This window comes from Pezoporus wallicus, unplaced genomic scaffold (genome assembly GCF_028554395.1).
Source record: "Pezoporus wallicus isolate ANWC-B61680 ecotype Strahan unplaced genomic scaffold, APGP_CSIRO_Pwel_v1 contig_3952, whole genome shotgun sequence".
NCBI lineage: Eukaryota > Metazoa > Chordata > Aves > Psittaciformes > Psittacidae > Pezoporus > Pezoporus wallicus.
Genome location: NW_026635034.1, coordinates 8,435,238 through 8,449,067, shown reverse-complemented (window position 1 = coordinate 8,449,067; position 13,830 = coordinate 8,435,238). Strand labels below are relative to the sequence as shown.

The window sequence follows — 13,830 nt, the reverse complement described above, 5'->3', positions numbered from 1 at the left end:
GGTACAGTCGAGCCTTGGGGGACTGGGCACTTGCTCTGACTTGTCTCAGTGTAAGGTGGTAAAGGTGATATCAGCTCAGCACCAACCTATAACTGGTTTGCCTTCCACACTGTGCTTCTACATGGTGACAGGTATATGCATACATGCTTTGTACCTTTTGTACGACTGTGTAGGTGTAAGTAGAGACATGTAGTTTTTGGGCTGCATTTTTTTTTTTCCACTGGAAATAGATACTACCTTGTAGATTGTTGGCCAGACCCAGATCTTCAATCATGAGAGTGACATGTCTATATAGATATTATTGGGGTGATTGTAGGAAATATTGGTTAATATTCTCAACAATAGAAACTACATTGAGGTAGAAATGGTGTGTAAATCAAACTTGTAAGATGAGGAAAATATGGGAGAACATAAGAATTTATTTTAAGTGTGGCACCAGACCAGCAACATCTAAAGGTCAACTGAGGGATGTGTACAATGGGAAAACCCTTTTCTCTTTGAATTCTTAGTAATATTTACCACCTTATTTCAGAAGAACTGTATTTTATGAAGCGAAACACCTGACTAAATACTAATGACAATATCATCCTTCATGTATGGTCAGTTCATGCTAATAACAAAGCTTTACATCTTTTTGGGATTCTGTGCAGTAACATTGGTTTGCAATGCAGTCTTGTGAGAAGTGGAATTTTTGTTAGTGGACAAGTATAAAAATAAGAGGAACAAAACTGCTTTAGTCAACAACGATTTGTTTCATTTAACCTTTGGAACCTTGCTTAAATTTTTAGATTAATTAATGTATTTGACATGACATTTTCATTTTTAGGCCATGCAGGGTATTCCCCCCCCCCCCTTTGGCCAAAAATATTTGCTTCATTCATGAACAGTTCTGACTGTTTTGAAATTGGATTTACCAGTAACTCTCTTCCCTTGTGCAATGAGTTTTAATGCTGATTTCACTCAGCCTGCTCAGCAAGAGCGTGGGCTCTTACACAGTCAAACTAGGCCTAAATGCACCTTTGGCAAGCTAGTTCCCTTTAGGACCAGCCTGCACAACTGTAAATTTAGAGGGAAAACCAAAACCTGAAAAAAAAACCCCAACAAAGTAGGAGGAAAGGAAGCAAGTAAAGGAGAGATTCTGTCTGCATTCAGTACTTTTTAGCACGCTTACTGCTGCCTTCAACACTTGGTAGGCATTGCCAGGAAGTGGAAGTGCCTGAATGCCTTGGTAATACTCAAAGAAAGATAGATGTGCATGTCTCTGAACTCCTCTACTTTTTTTTTTTCTCCCCCCCCCCTCCCCCCCCTTGAAGCTTTTATTTAAGCCCATTTACTTCTGCCAGGGCTTGCTGACTCATTGTTTGATCTCACATTCTCTCTCCTTCTTCCACTACAGCACAGTTTTGCTAACAATAAAATCCTGTTTGATCAGGTTGTCCTGAATATGGTGGCATGCATGACACGCACACAGGTTGTGTGTAAAGGTGCGATTGCATAGTCGCTTGCTTACCCTAGTGTGCTATGGGAGTGAAAAACACTGAGGTCATGGTAAGGTTTTGATATTTTTGTCAAGCATTGCCTGGTTGCCTCTGAACTTCCAGTTCATTCTCATAACTGCTGTTATTACAATTACTATAATAGAGTTAATTTATTTAGTGTTACTAATAAATTACTTTATCCAGATTTACAGTTGTGGCTGGGAATGTTGCAGTGCTTTCATTTTGCATGTCTGCTTTTACATTTTTGGTTTTGCTGCTTTTATTTCTTGCACAGTATGATGCAACTTGCAGGTATTTCTACCTAGAGTCATACTGACTGTTGACCAACTAAACTTTGGCGGTTTTATACTAGTTATCTAGTTATGTGATGTCAAATTTTGCACATCTGTACATCTAAATTTGTATTGTAGTTTAACCCAGAATAGTCTTAGATTATTTGGCTTTTTAATACATGAAGGGATATACTTGCTACCTTGATCTGCAGCGAGTTACATTACCTGGCATTTGCATTTAGAAGTCTTGACTAAAAAGGCATAGTGAACACTTAACCAAATTGTCCACTAGTCACATCAGACGTGGCTCCTGAGAGGAACTCTTGCTTTCTCTCTTATCAGGAGACACAAAGATCTCTGACGTTGCCAGACAGTCTGACTACCAACTGGTAGTGTAACCCTATCACCTCAGTTCAAGTGAACTTCAGTGTGCTTTATTAATGCTTTGTGCCTTCCCTCCTATTTGAGTAGCTGTCATGTAACTGATTTTTTTGCATACTGTAGCAATGAAAAGCACCCACAGGTGCCTCTTCTTAAAAATGCATTTTATATAGGAATTCTGCAAATAATCCCTGCAACAGTTTTCCTCTGTGCTAATTTCCCATTCCTGCTTCCCCAGTGGGAATGTGAAGGGGAGGGCTGCAGAATGGGGAAATGTCAATGGTTCCTGTGGCCAGTGATTCTGGACAGAAGGGGCCACCACATGAGCTAGGCTGGCAGTTGGGTGTAAGAGAAGGTGGACTGTCCTTGGCTAGAACAAATTCTCTCCTGCTCCTTCTGGGGAAGACCTCAGGAAAGCAGTAAAGTTGTTCTGGGCTAGAAGACCTTGTGAAGTCCATGCTATTTTATTCAGGCCTCATCTCTGCTTTTGTGTGCTGATTCTAGGAGAACTGAATAGGGACTGGAAAGGGCTTATGCCATGTGCTAATCTGGACCTATTATAAACAGCTTAAGGTCTGATTTTGTGCATTTGTGTCTACTTGGAATCAGAATAATCTATTTTGGTATGCATACAGCTGTGGTGGCTGCAATTTGTATTAATTTACCTGAATTGTCTTGGATTACAGTTATGTGGCAGTACAGAGCTCAAGGCAGGCTACATGCTATTTAACCATTTTATTAGTTCATTTTCTTGCACTAATTCTGCACTTGCACTCAGGCACTTAGCTGTTGTAAAAACTGAGCTCGAGGTATCTACCAGGTTTCTACATGTGCTGGCTGTAGAATTAGCTCTATGCTAGATAGGGATTTCTTTTATGCTATAGGAATGCTCAGGCTTGACAGCTTTGAATGCATTTCTAGCTGCTTTTTGCCATTTTGTGCAAGGTAAAACTCTTGGAAACAATTGGGTCTTGTGCTTGGAGGATTTTGTTGCTCTTGTGAGCAGAGCAAGTCTCCTTAGCTTAAACTCAAACTAGACAAAGATTTTACAGTAAGGGAAAGGCAGGCTTTTCAGTAGAATTGCTTAGTCTAAATTTTGATGGAATATTTCACTCTTGCATGCAGCTGAATAGATATTAAAAGCTGGGAGGTATGAAAGTATGAATGAAGTAATTTTGACTGTAAGAGCTATGTTAGGGGCAGGCTATCAAGTTGTATTCCTCAAGAAAATGATTATGTTGAGGAGAAAAGCGAGGCATGATCTCAGTTGATAAAGTGATAGTTGGTGCAAAATTTCCTTTTCAATTACTTTTGGATTTTTTTGTGTGTGTGCTGGATTACTTCTGCACATAGTCCCTTTCTGTAATTTCTTCATACAAGGCTCAGAAGCTGTGTGTATATTCTGCATGGGATAGAAGGAGGTAGATTTTAGGCAAGTATAGCATAAGAGAAACTGGAGGAGGGTGTGGTGTGGTGTTGGTGTTTCTATCACTGACATAATACTTCTGGTTAGTGAGCAAATTAGATCTAATTAGTTGTCTAATGCACCAGTTTACCATGTGAAATTGTCCACACCTTGCATATGACAAGATAATGTGCCTTTGAAGTAGCTGGCTATTGTAATTCAGGCAGAATTGTCTCTGGAATCATAACATACTCCTTTGTACTTGTTTCAAAATAAACTTCTATAGAGCCTTATTTTTTAGGGTGCCACTCCTTTGCTCACCTGAGGGGGAATACCTCTGAATCAAATTAATTTGCTCTTTCTCATGTTTTTCCAGATAGCATTTGAAGAATTGAGGAGAAAAGTGATAACTGGAAGGAAAAATGTGAGAGATTAATAAAGAAAATGAAAAATGAGAAGTTTGCTCATGACAAATGCATGGACTAGTTATATCAGTGCTTCAGTTCATTTCTCACTGGCACCACAGAAAGAACAGGGGACATGGCTAAGGCACTGCTCTAGGAGCAGTTATTCTGGTGCAGATGTGGTATAAGCAAGATGATAATGTTTGCCTTTACTTAGCTCAGGTCCTTGAACAAAGGGTTGGGCAATAGAAGAATAATATTGTTAGTAGTGCCTTCAGCACTCCTTGGTCTGAAAGATTAAGTGATCAAAAAGGCAGAAATATGGAAGTAAGCAGTCAATGAATGGAATGGAACCATGAAGCAGGAAACACTTTGCTGAAGGCAATCAATACCTAAATGTAAATTTCAGTTAATATAAAGGACCTGGACCTTGGGAAAGCAGAAAATACCTGGCAGTTTACTATTATTCTGATGGTATTGTCTCTCTGAAGCAGCTGGTCTTTTGCCTGTGCCAGAGTTTGTGATGTGACCTGCCTCTTTTGAAAACTGTTCCCTGTACAATTATGTATCACAACCCAATTTTCATATAGTAAGACCTGCATTTCAAGTGCATCTGAAGGGCTGTGTTGTTTCAATGTATTTAAATGACCCTTATTCTATAATTTATGTACATTGCTTTTGTCAGGTGTGTATTGATTACCATTCTATTGGATGTTTGTTCCCTCTCTCCGGAGGTGCATGGAGCAAAGCAGAGAGCTGGTCCTTCTGTTAAAAGTCTATTAAGCTGTAATGATTTGCAGCCTTGCATACCACAGAAGCTGTGTAAGGTCACAGATCCTGGGACTAGAGCAAGCTGACCTACGCAGCATGGAGTTTGGCCTCATTGTGGAAACACTTTGCTGTTTCTTTTCACATATCCGCCACACAGATCTATAGGGGAATTTTGCTCTGGAAACTCAGTTGTGATACGTACCTGTGTTACTTGAAAATTTTGAAAGTGGGCAGCTACTCCTTGGAGTTCTAGGATTGCGTATCTGCCAAGGCAGGTTTATGACCTGGATCAAAACTATGGCTTTGTTTTTAAAAATAATCAGCACACATATCCTTTCCATTCCTCTTCCCTTGGTAGTTACAAGATGTGAGATCAACAGTCTTGGGTGATGTTTTGGCTTTTGTTTTTCACTTCAAAGGCAGAAAAGGTCAAGCATCCTCAATACAGTATTTATCTAAAACCTTATTTTTTTAAGGTGATATATCTTTAACTGCTATTACTGGCTCTTATTATGAGGCTTAAATGTGTGATCCAATGTGTGAACTTTTGTATAAACACAAAGCAAAACTCAGCTGATTGCCTTTAAAGCTAGATATCTTTACTATCTGGATAGAACTGCAAGTTGACATTGGAGGCATTCTTTTCAACAAGTGATACAAACCAGTCTGTTGCCAGCTGCATATATTAAATGTGCCCACTATATAGCTATGGCAGGCTACTGCAGTTATGGTTTTCTTTGCATTGTTCTGCGGATACATCAGAGGAACCAAACTAAGCCTGAGTGTCAGTTGTGCCCAAAGTGGAAGGAGGTATTATGACAGAAATTCTGGATGGGGCAGTAGTTTATCATATCCCATTATGCCAGGGGGAGAAAAATTTTCTATATCTTTTTATACTCTTTAACTAAGCTGGATAGGTATTTCTGAACAGGCTTCTTTTGCAGTAGGAAGTTGCGCAGGTGACAGGAGCCTGCAGCGCTCAGCAGGACCCGTTACCTTGAGTGCAATACAGAACTAATGTCCTCTTGCGGAGCTGTACTGTGGTATGCGGTGTAGAAGTACTGCTTGGATCAGCTTGATTGGCTGTCTATCCCATGTACACACATTCTTAGCTTCCTGGTCCTCATTGCTACAAGTCCATTAAGAATTTTCTCAGACTCAGCTTGACAAGTAAGAAAAAAGCAGGCCTTGTCAGGTGTTTATGAACACCTTTGTGCCTTTCCACAGGTGAATTTTAGAATCTGTAGTGCTTTGTCATGCAGCTTGGTAGCTTGGTACAATCAGAGTTAATTTTGTTTTGCCTCCAGTCTTGACTGCCATCCTGAAAAGGCACTGAATTAAAAGAACTTTTCAAAAACATATCCAGAGGGAACAAATACCACTGATTAACTTAATAGGTGAATGAGCATCATTGCACTGCAGAAATATACCTCTAAATTGGATTCTCGGTGCAAGAAATCGAAAGGAAGAAGCTTGACAATGACAGATATTTCTTTGTATGGTTTATTTGTAGACAGCGAAGCAGTTGGTTGCGAGGTGTTTTGTTTTTTTTTTGTCTTTTGTTGTTGCTTTGTTTTTATTTGTTTTCTTATCATTACTATTTTTCCCTTAAATATCTAGGGAAAGCCTGGGTATCTTTATTCATTTTTATTCACTTATTTATGTTTTAGATAGTCAAGGTCTGGGAGACTCTAACTTAAAATGGAATAGATTCAGTGGTGGGTGTAGGGAAAGTGGGGAAAATGCCTGTTTGGTGCATTTTTTGGTGCTCGAGACCCACATATTTCCCTGCAGCATGCTGGCTAGGACTGGTTTTGTGTTAAAGTTGCTGATCCTCTTCTGTTGGCTGTTTCTTTTATACTGGGAAGCAGAGCTCATGATCCAGCTTTCTTGGGTCCACTTGAGAAGCCACCCAAGCATGCACCTTAAGTTTGCAAGTATTAGCCTGTGCTATATGTACAGCTACATCATAGATACACTGGGATCATGCTTCTGTCAACAACAAAAAAAAGTCGGGGCAGCAGAGCCCTAACTTTGAAAATCTGCTCATTTGTTGGCTTCCTAAAGACAAAGGGATGCCTCATTTGTGTGTTTCAAAAGGATTGGAGGCAGGAGGAAAGTATGTAGGTATCACATGTGTTCTGACATCGGCATACAGGACATCAAGTAAAACAGGAAGGCTGTTAGGTTATTGTAGGGTTATGTGCTAAGTCAAGATCTGACTTCTGAGCTTCTGAGACTTCCTTTACTGCATCTAGCCTTTCATCTCCTGTAATATGTAAACTATATGCCCTGGGGCATGTTGCAGTTTCTTAATTTTCAATACTTTTTACCTTAGCTTGGATGCTACTGAATTATTTTTGAGATAGGCTGTCTTTATACCTAATATCTAATTTTTTTTTTCTGTATAATGATCAATGATACTAAAATTTTTGTCTGGTACACTTTACTGAAGTGTTGCTGCTTGTTACTGTGATCAACAAAACCTTTATTTCATGCCTGGATGACTGGAACAACTCACATGAGAAATGCTACCATAGTTCTTATTTGTTCAAGATTTGCCCTTGACTTTTTGTTATACATCTACAGGTAGTTTTCTCTGCTTTGGAGAACTCAAATAAGTGGCTTGTAGAAATTAAACTTTTTTGTCTTTCACACTAAGCTGTTGGGATAATATACATTATATTTGTGTAAATCCAGTGAAGAATTTCTATTTCTGCCGTGTAAATTATCCTGCAGCTTACCTGAGCAAAGATGTATGTTGATAATTTCTGGTATTTCTGCACTGGTAAGCACTCTAGTTAATGTTGCAAACAGACTTTCATTATAGCCCTTTTTTTTTTATCCTCACCATCTACATTTTTGAAAAATTCTGCTGTCTCAAAACTGTCATCATTAGTCTCAGCTCAAAAGTTTTCAGGAAGGTTTCAATTAAATGCAGTCAGCTATTATGCAAGTGGGAGGAGAATACAAAATTACCATTGCTTTAGTTTTGCACATAATAGTTTGAAAATAGTTATGTACGTACTTAAAATGTGGTGAAACATGATTTACACATGCAGAACTATTCCTCATTTTAAAGCTTGGAGTTGGACTTTCTTTTTTCCTATCATTATAATTACAATCTAAGTTAACCTAAAATCCTGTCAACTTGGTTCTTCCACATTTTACAGGTATTGTTAGAGAATGGCAAATTGCTTGTGCTTTCTATGCATTGGTGTATTAGGCATGTTATCTGTTTATTCAACAGACTATAACTATGATTTTAACTCTTTAGGATACTCTATCAGTGGACACATAAAAGTGCTGATGTTTGGATTTCATTTGAAGCAATACATCATTGCTGTTAAATATATTTTTTTGTCATAAAATCAGGTCAGTTGCAAAGAAACATCTTAATCCCCTCTCCCTTCAATACTTTCAATTGAAAAATTTAGTTCCAATATTTTTTAAATGTCGATTTACTTTTAGTAGTATGCTATTAAGTTAGAAGTACTAGGACAGGAAATCATATATTTGTCTTCAGTAATTTCCTAACATGTCAGCAGTATTGGCACGCAGAACATACACCTTATTATACTGGGGTATGTATGCTATGTCCTGCTACTGACACTTCCTGACTGAAAAACAGGCAAGCTGCTGGGTTTTTATTTTATTTATTTTATTTTATTTTATTTATTTTATCATTTTATTATTTTATCTTTTAATTTTAATTTAATTTAATTTTATTTTATTGAAAAAAAAATCTTATTGATGGCCACCGTGTAGCATTCACTGAAACATCCTCTAATGGAAATCAGGGTCTCATGTTTGTAATCACAAAATCTGGTATTTTGACATTTGTTGGAAAACTAGGAACTGAGTACTCCATAAACTAGACAAAGTGGTCTTTGAAACCTTTGTACTAGTCCATAATATTCTAAAATTTGAGACAACTCTTTTTCAGAAAAGCATTTCATATTAAACTTTGAGTTTATTTCTGAAGTGGTATTTATTTTTCAGATTTACTCTAGTTTGGGACATTTTTCGTTCTGACTTCTCTTGGTAGGAAAGGAAAATGGCAAGTTTTGAGCAACTCTTTGTAGCACTAATGTGGATAAAATGCATTCCGTAGTTTGGAGTTATTTTACCCCTAATATGGCTACAAAATTCATAAGCCTTGCACTTTGCAAAGGTCACACTAGTATTAAGCTCTTCCAATACTACATTGTGAGGAATACAGGTGAAAGATTGATATAATTTCATTTTTAATGTGATCATTGTTGATGATGATAGTGAAGTATTCTACTTCTCTGCTTTAAAAATAATGCTATTTAAATTCTTATAATTTGGGTTTTGTTTCTGGTGTTTGTTTTTGTTTGCTTGGGTATTTTTTTGCTTTTTTTGCTTTTTTTTTTGTGCAAAAGTGTGTTTCAAGTAAAAATGAAAACCTTTCATTAATCTTGAACATTTTTTGATATTTTTACTATTTAGTGTATTCCTTTATAGCCAACACACATTTTTAAATCTGCAGTGCTTTATGTAATGCCCCAAACCTGCTGCAAGAACAGCATGGTAGTCAAGTCAGTGAATCTCTGCAATGTATGACATACACCTTGTTCAGTACAGTCATGAGCTGAGAGCACCTTCAGATATAGAATGCTAAAGCTGTTTGCAGTTCAGATCTTTCCTTTTTCAGCACCTGCCTGCCCTTTTTTTGCTTTACATTATGGTCAGTCACTATCTTCAGTGATGGCAACATTCTTCTGCTCATCTGACCATGGTCTTATGTTCAAGTTTCAGTGTCCTAGATTCAGTATCAAAACTTTCTATCAGTTGCTGTCTTTGGACTGTTAAGTGGCAGCAAGTATTACCTATCTGCCAGCAGTGCTTTTCCTCAGGACTTGCTGAAGAAGTCTGCCACGTGGCAAAAGCAATTTGTATTAACCATGTGCAGATTTACAGAGAGTCTCGAGGGAGCAGGGCTTTCCCCCTCAGTGCTGCTGCAGTCCTGGCTGAACCAAAGGCCACTGGGTTGTTGTCTGGCAAGGCGAACTTTCTCAATGTGTCCATCAACAAGTCAAATATTTCTCAGCCTGTTACAGACAAGCACTGAGCCATGTCCAGAAAACTAATGCATAGAGTTGGTCTCCTTTTTGTTTAAAGGAGAGCTAATACTTTCTCCCTGCAGGCTTTGAGCTTCACTGTGTATAAATAATAACTACTGTTGGATACAGTGTTCACATCCCTTTATTCTTTCAGTTCATGGGTAGGAGAAGCAATGCTGTTGGAAGTTTCATATGTAATTTCTGCTCTATACATCTTCTAGAATTGCCTAATGAAAATTGACTCCCCCCCAAAAAAAAAAAATTGTACTTCTTAATGCATTTAAAAATATGTCTTGGTGATCTGGCACCTTCAAATGAGTCTGCATTTCAAGTAGACCTAAACAAAGTTTTTTCCAGGTGCAGTAGATTTCTGGAGATCAGGCAGTCCACAGCTCCACTGCCAAAATAGCTCCCACATGTTGGTACTGGAGCAGGTGTTTCTCTTGTCACTCAAGGCCACTCAGTTGACGTCTGATTTCCAGATGTTCTAAAATACTACTTTATAATAGTCTATTTCATGCAGTCCTGCTCTCATGTTCTTATCTTTTATTAGGTGCTTTCAGGACACATTAGTTTCCTCTGACCGGAAAAAAAATGATGGGTTTGAAATGAGCTCATGTACCTTTTAAAAGTTATAGGATATATATGACCAAGTTTACATCAGGCTGTAAGTTGGAAACTTATTTCTGTGGCTACAAATGATTATACTCATGAGGTGGGCATCTCAGCAATGCTTACCTACAAGCTCATAATTTAATCTGCGTGATTAGTATTGTTTCATTTTTCTCCAGACCCCCTGTTAATTTTCTAGCTTTCACCTGTCTTTGTCCTTTTGTATGTCCCTAATTTCTTTCAATATTCTTGACATCTCCAGCAGGTTACTTTGGACTGAATGCTCCTCAACACCTGCTGCCTCCTTCCTCTTTCTCTTTTAATAGGCATTTCAACTGCTACGTATTGGGTAGAAAGGTAATTGCTTATGTATTATGTATTAAAAGTCATGATTTTTTTTTATTTTAGGCAGGCAAGTCTTCCAGTGAAAAGAATAGATCCTGTTCTTCTATTCTTTTCCCCTTATTTTTGCAGTTGTAGTTGGGAATATTTTCCTTTTTTATTTTTCTAACCACCACCACCCCGCCCCCCACCATGTGTGTATGTGGAAAACTGCAATAGCATCCATTGGTGTGGTTTAAACCCAGGCAGTAGGTCAGCATCGTGGAGGTTGGGATGGGGAGGAGAGTCAAAAGAATGTAAACCCCACAAATTGAGATAAGAACAGTTCAGTAACAAAAGTATAATATAAAACTACTACTACCAATAATAATAGTAAGGGAAATAACAAGGGGAGAGAATATAAAACTAAAAATGGAAATGAGAAAAAAAAAGAACAAAACCAAAGCCTACAGGTGCTGCACAATACAAGTGATCACCACCCACTGACTAATACCCAGCCTGACCCCAGCAGTGATCTGGGCCTTCCAGATGACCCCCGCCAGTTTCTCTACTGGACATGCCATGCTGTGGTATGGAATACCTCTTTGGCTAGTTTGGGTCAGGTGTCCTGTCTCTGCTTCCTCCTGGCTTCCCATGCCCCTCCTTCCTGGCAGGGCTAGCACTGAAAAGTCATTGATCAGTATAAGTGCTACTTAGTAACAGCTAAAAAGTATCAGTGTGTTATCAGAGTTGTTCTCAGACTAAAGCCAAAACACAGCACTGCCAGCTACCAAGGAGGACAAAAATAACTGCTACAGCTGAACGTGGAACAATCATACTAAATAAATGGGCAATGACCCATGAGAATAAGATGCAGAGGAAGACGGAATGGAATGTCAGCATTACTTTGCGTTGCCTTTTCTTGTTTAAGAGAAACAATGTAAAGCATACAAGTTTTTGAAATGCCTTTTGTGAGTATTGCAGTAGGTGAAGAATCAGAAAGCTGAGGCATTGGTATTTTTCCATGCTAATAATAAACACTACAATTGTGTAACAGTGGGAGGGTCATACCACCCTGAAATTCTGAATATATAGTTGGTTCTCTGTGAGAGTAGAAGATTACTGAAGTTACTGAAGATTCCAGGCGTGGCAGTAAAGTTGGCCTAAGATTTAAGAAATGAAGTGTTCACAGGCACAGATAGTCTTTTATGAGGAAAATAGAATATTTTCCTTTTGTCTGCTTCTCATAACTGAGCTAATAAAAGATAGTTTGTTATTACAAAGTTCATGTTGCCAGACTTAGGCCTTTTTCCATTTTTTCTTTTTTTTTATTCGTTTCCACCACCCTCCTTTATCGCTGGATTCAACACGTGTTATGAACCTGTTCTCTCACAGTAATGCTTTTCAGAGAGATCGAGCTATGATGGCTACCATTGATTTCTGTGGAAACTGTGTATGTCCATCATCTTTGAGAAGCAGTTTTGTCCCAGGCTGCCCACTTGGGTATCCAGACCCGATTCTCCTCAGTTTGAGAATTATGACTATTGGAAAACTTCCCTTTTGGAGGAATCCTAACCCTCTAATGTCCTCAAGCTATTAATCTGCCTGGGGACAGTCAACTCCAAAGTAAACTTGATCTGGAATTAATTGTAATGATATATGTATACAAATAATTGCATGTCTTAAGTTTAGGAGTTCTCAGTTCTGGGTCCTTGAGCTTTGAGGGCAATATGCTTTTTGAAGATGGAGTATATACAAATTGTGTATATACAACTGTGTGGTTTTTTGTTCTTCTGCTTTGAATGTTATATCTGTAATCTGGGCACAATTCCTGTTCTCCACAAACCAAAGCGTGAGTTTCAGCAGGCAAGTTGGCAACATGGAGATGGGCACGTTTTATTTTTATCTGACTCACCCAGCTTTATGGCAACCTTGTTACAGAGTTTTTGGAATCTCTCACGGGGCACGTTTCCATTCGCAACAGTATGACTTGCATCAGGACTGGTATAGGGATCATTGCATATGTTTCCTTTTACCTGTTAATAAACCAAGTTCTTGTTTGCCCTGGGAGAAAGTAAGTCTATGAATTTCACATGTTCACTGAAAAAGGTCAGTGTGATATTTTAGCTAGAGAAGTGCAGGAGTACGATTGTAGAGAGAAAAGGAATGGGGAAAGTATGAGAAATAATCCGCTTCATAATAGCGCTCTGATTTGAGCAACATGTTTGACTGGTATCCTTGTACTAAATAAACAATTTGTCTCTTCAGAATGTCTGCGGAGAAGTAACATAGCTGATTTATTTTGTGAAGCCACTGTGGTTGCTTTACCTTGTCGTCAGAATCCACATGGACATGCAATACTAGGTCACGAATCCAGAGTGTTTTCTGATGGGCCTTGAAGGAAAATAAAACAAACAGAAAAACCCAACCATGTTTGGTTTGCGCCCTTGGAAGGTCTGAGCTCTGTGGGATGTCATTTTAAAATATTTCCTATGTTTTCTTTTACTTAGTCTCGATACGTCAGGCTCAGCTAAACGAAGAACTAAATTAAAACTGTCATTTCAGCTCATAAATAACAGATGTCTCACCCATTTAATTATTTATAGTCTTGAATCTTTCAAAAATGAAAATGGCTATATACACATTTTTAATGTAGTTCTTGGTAATTTGCTGCATGAATGATAAGACTTGAGATAATCCCGGCACACAAACATGAAAAATAAAACTTTGACTGACTCGCTTATCTTATATGGCTGCTTTTTCGATCCCCTGTGACTTTTTTTAAATTAAAATTTAAGTGAAATCTAATCACAACAAAATGATGTTCATACACTTGCATTAATAATTTATCTGCTAGAGATCACAGCGCAGGTACTATGGACATCAGAGATTTGTTTTTTGCCTGAAAATCAATGCTTTCTCTTTTTTGGTAAGATTCAGTTTTTCAGGTGTGTGAACTGTGTTTGGATGGATCCTAAGTCTGAAATAACAATGCTGCAAGAAATTGAGACTGTGCCAACATTAAAAAAAGACACCACCCCCACCACTCCCAAAATGCCAAACTAAACAACACTTTCC

The 13,830-nt window shown here is 38.2% G+C and overlaps 1 long non-coding RNA gene across 1 annotated transcript in view; it reads left to right on the top strand.

The window, feature by feature from the left end:
* LOC130592763 (uncharacterized) overlaps positions 1-13,495 on the top strand; it is a 36,261-nt gene extending 22,766 nt beyond the window's left edge. The window contains exons 2-3 of the long non-coding RNA XR_008970651.1: positions 10,694-10,788; positions 13,021-13,495. This is a non-coding gene — a long non-coding RNA (uncharacterized LOC130592763). The remainder of the gene's footprint in view (positions 1-10,693; positions 10,789-13,020) is intronic.
* Positions 13,496-13,830: the final 335 nt, after the last annotated feature.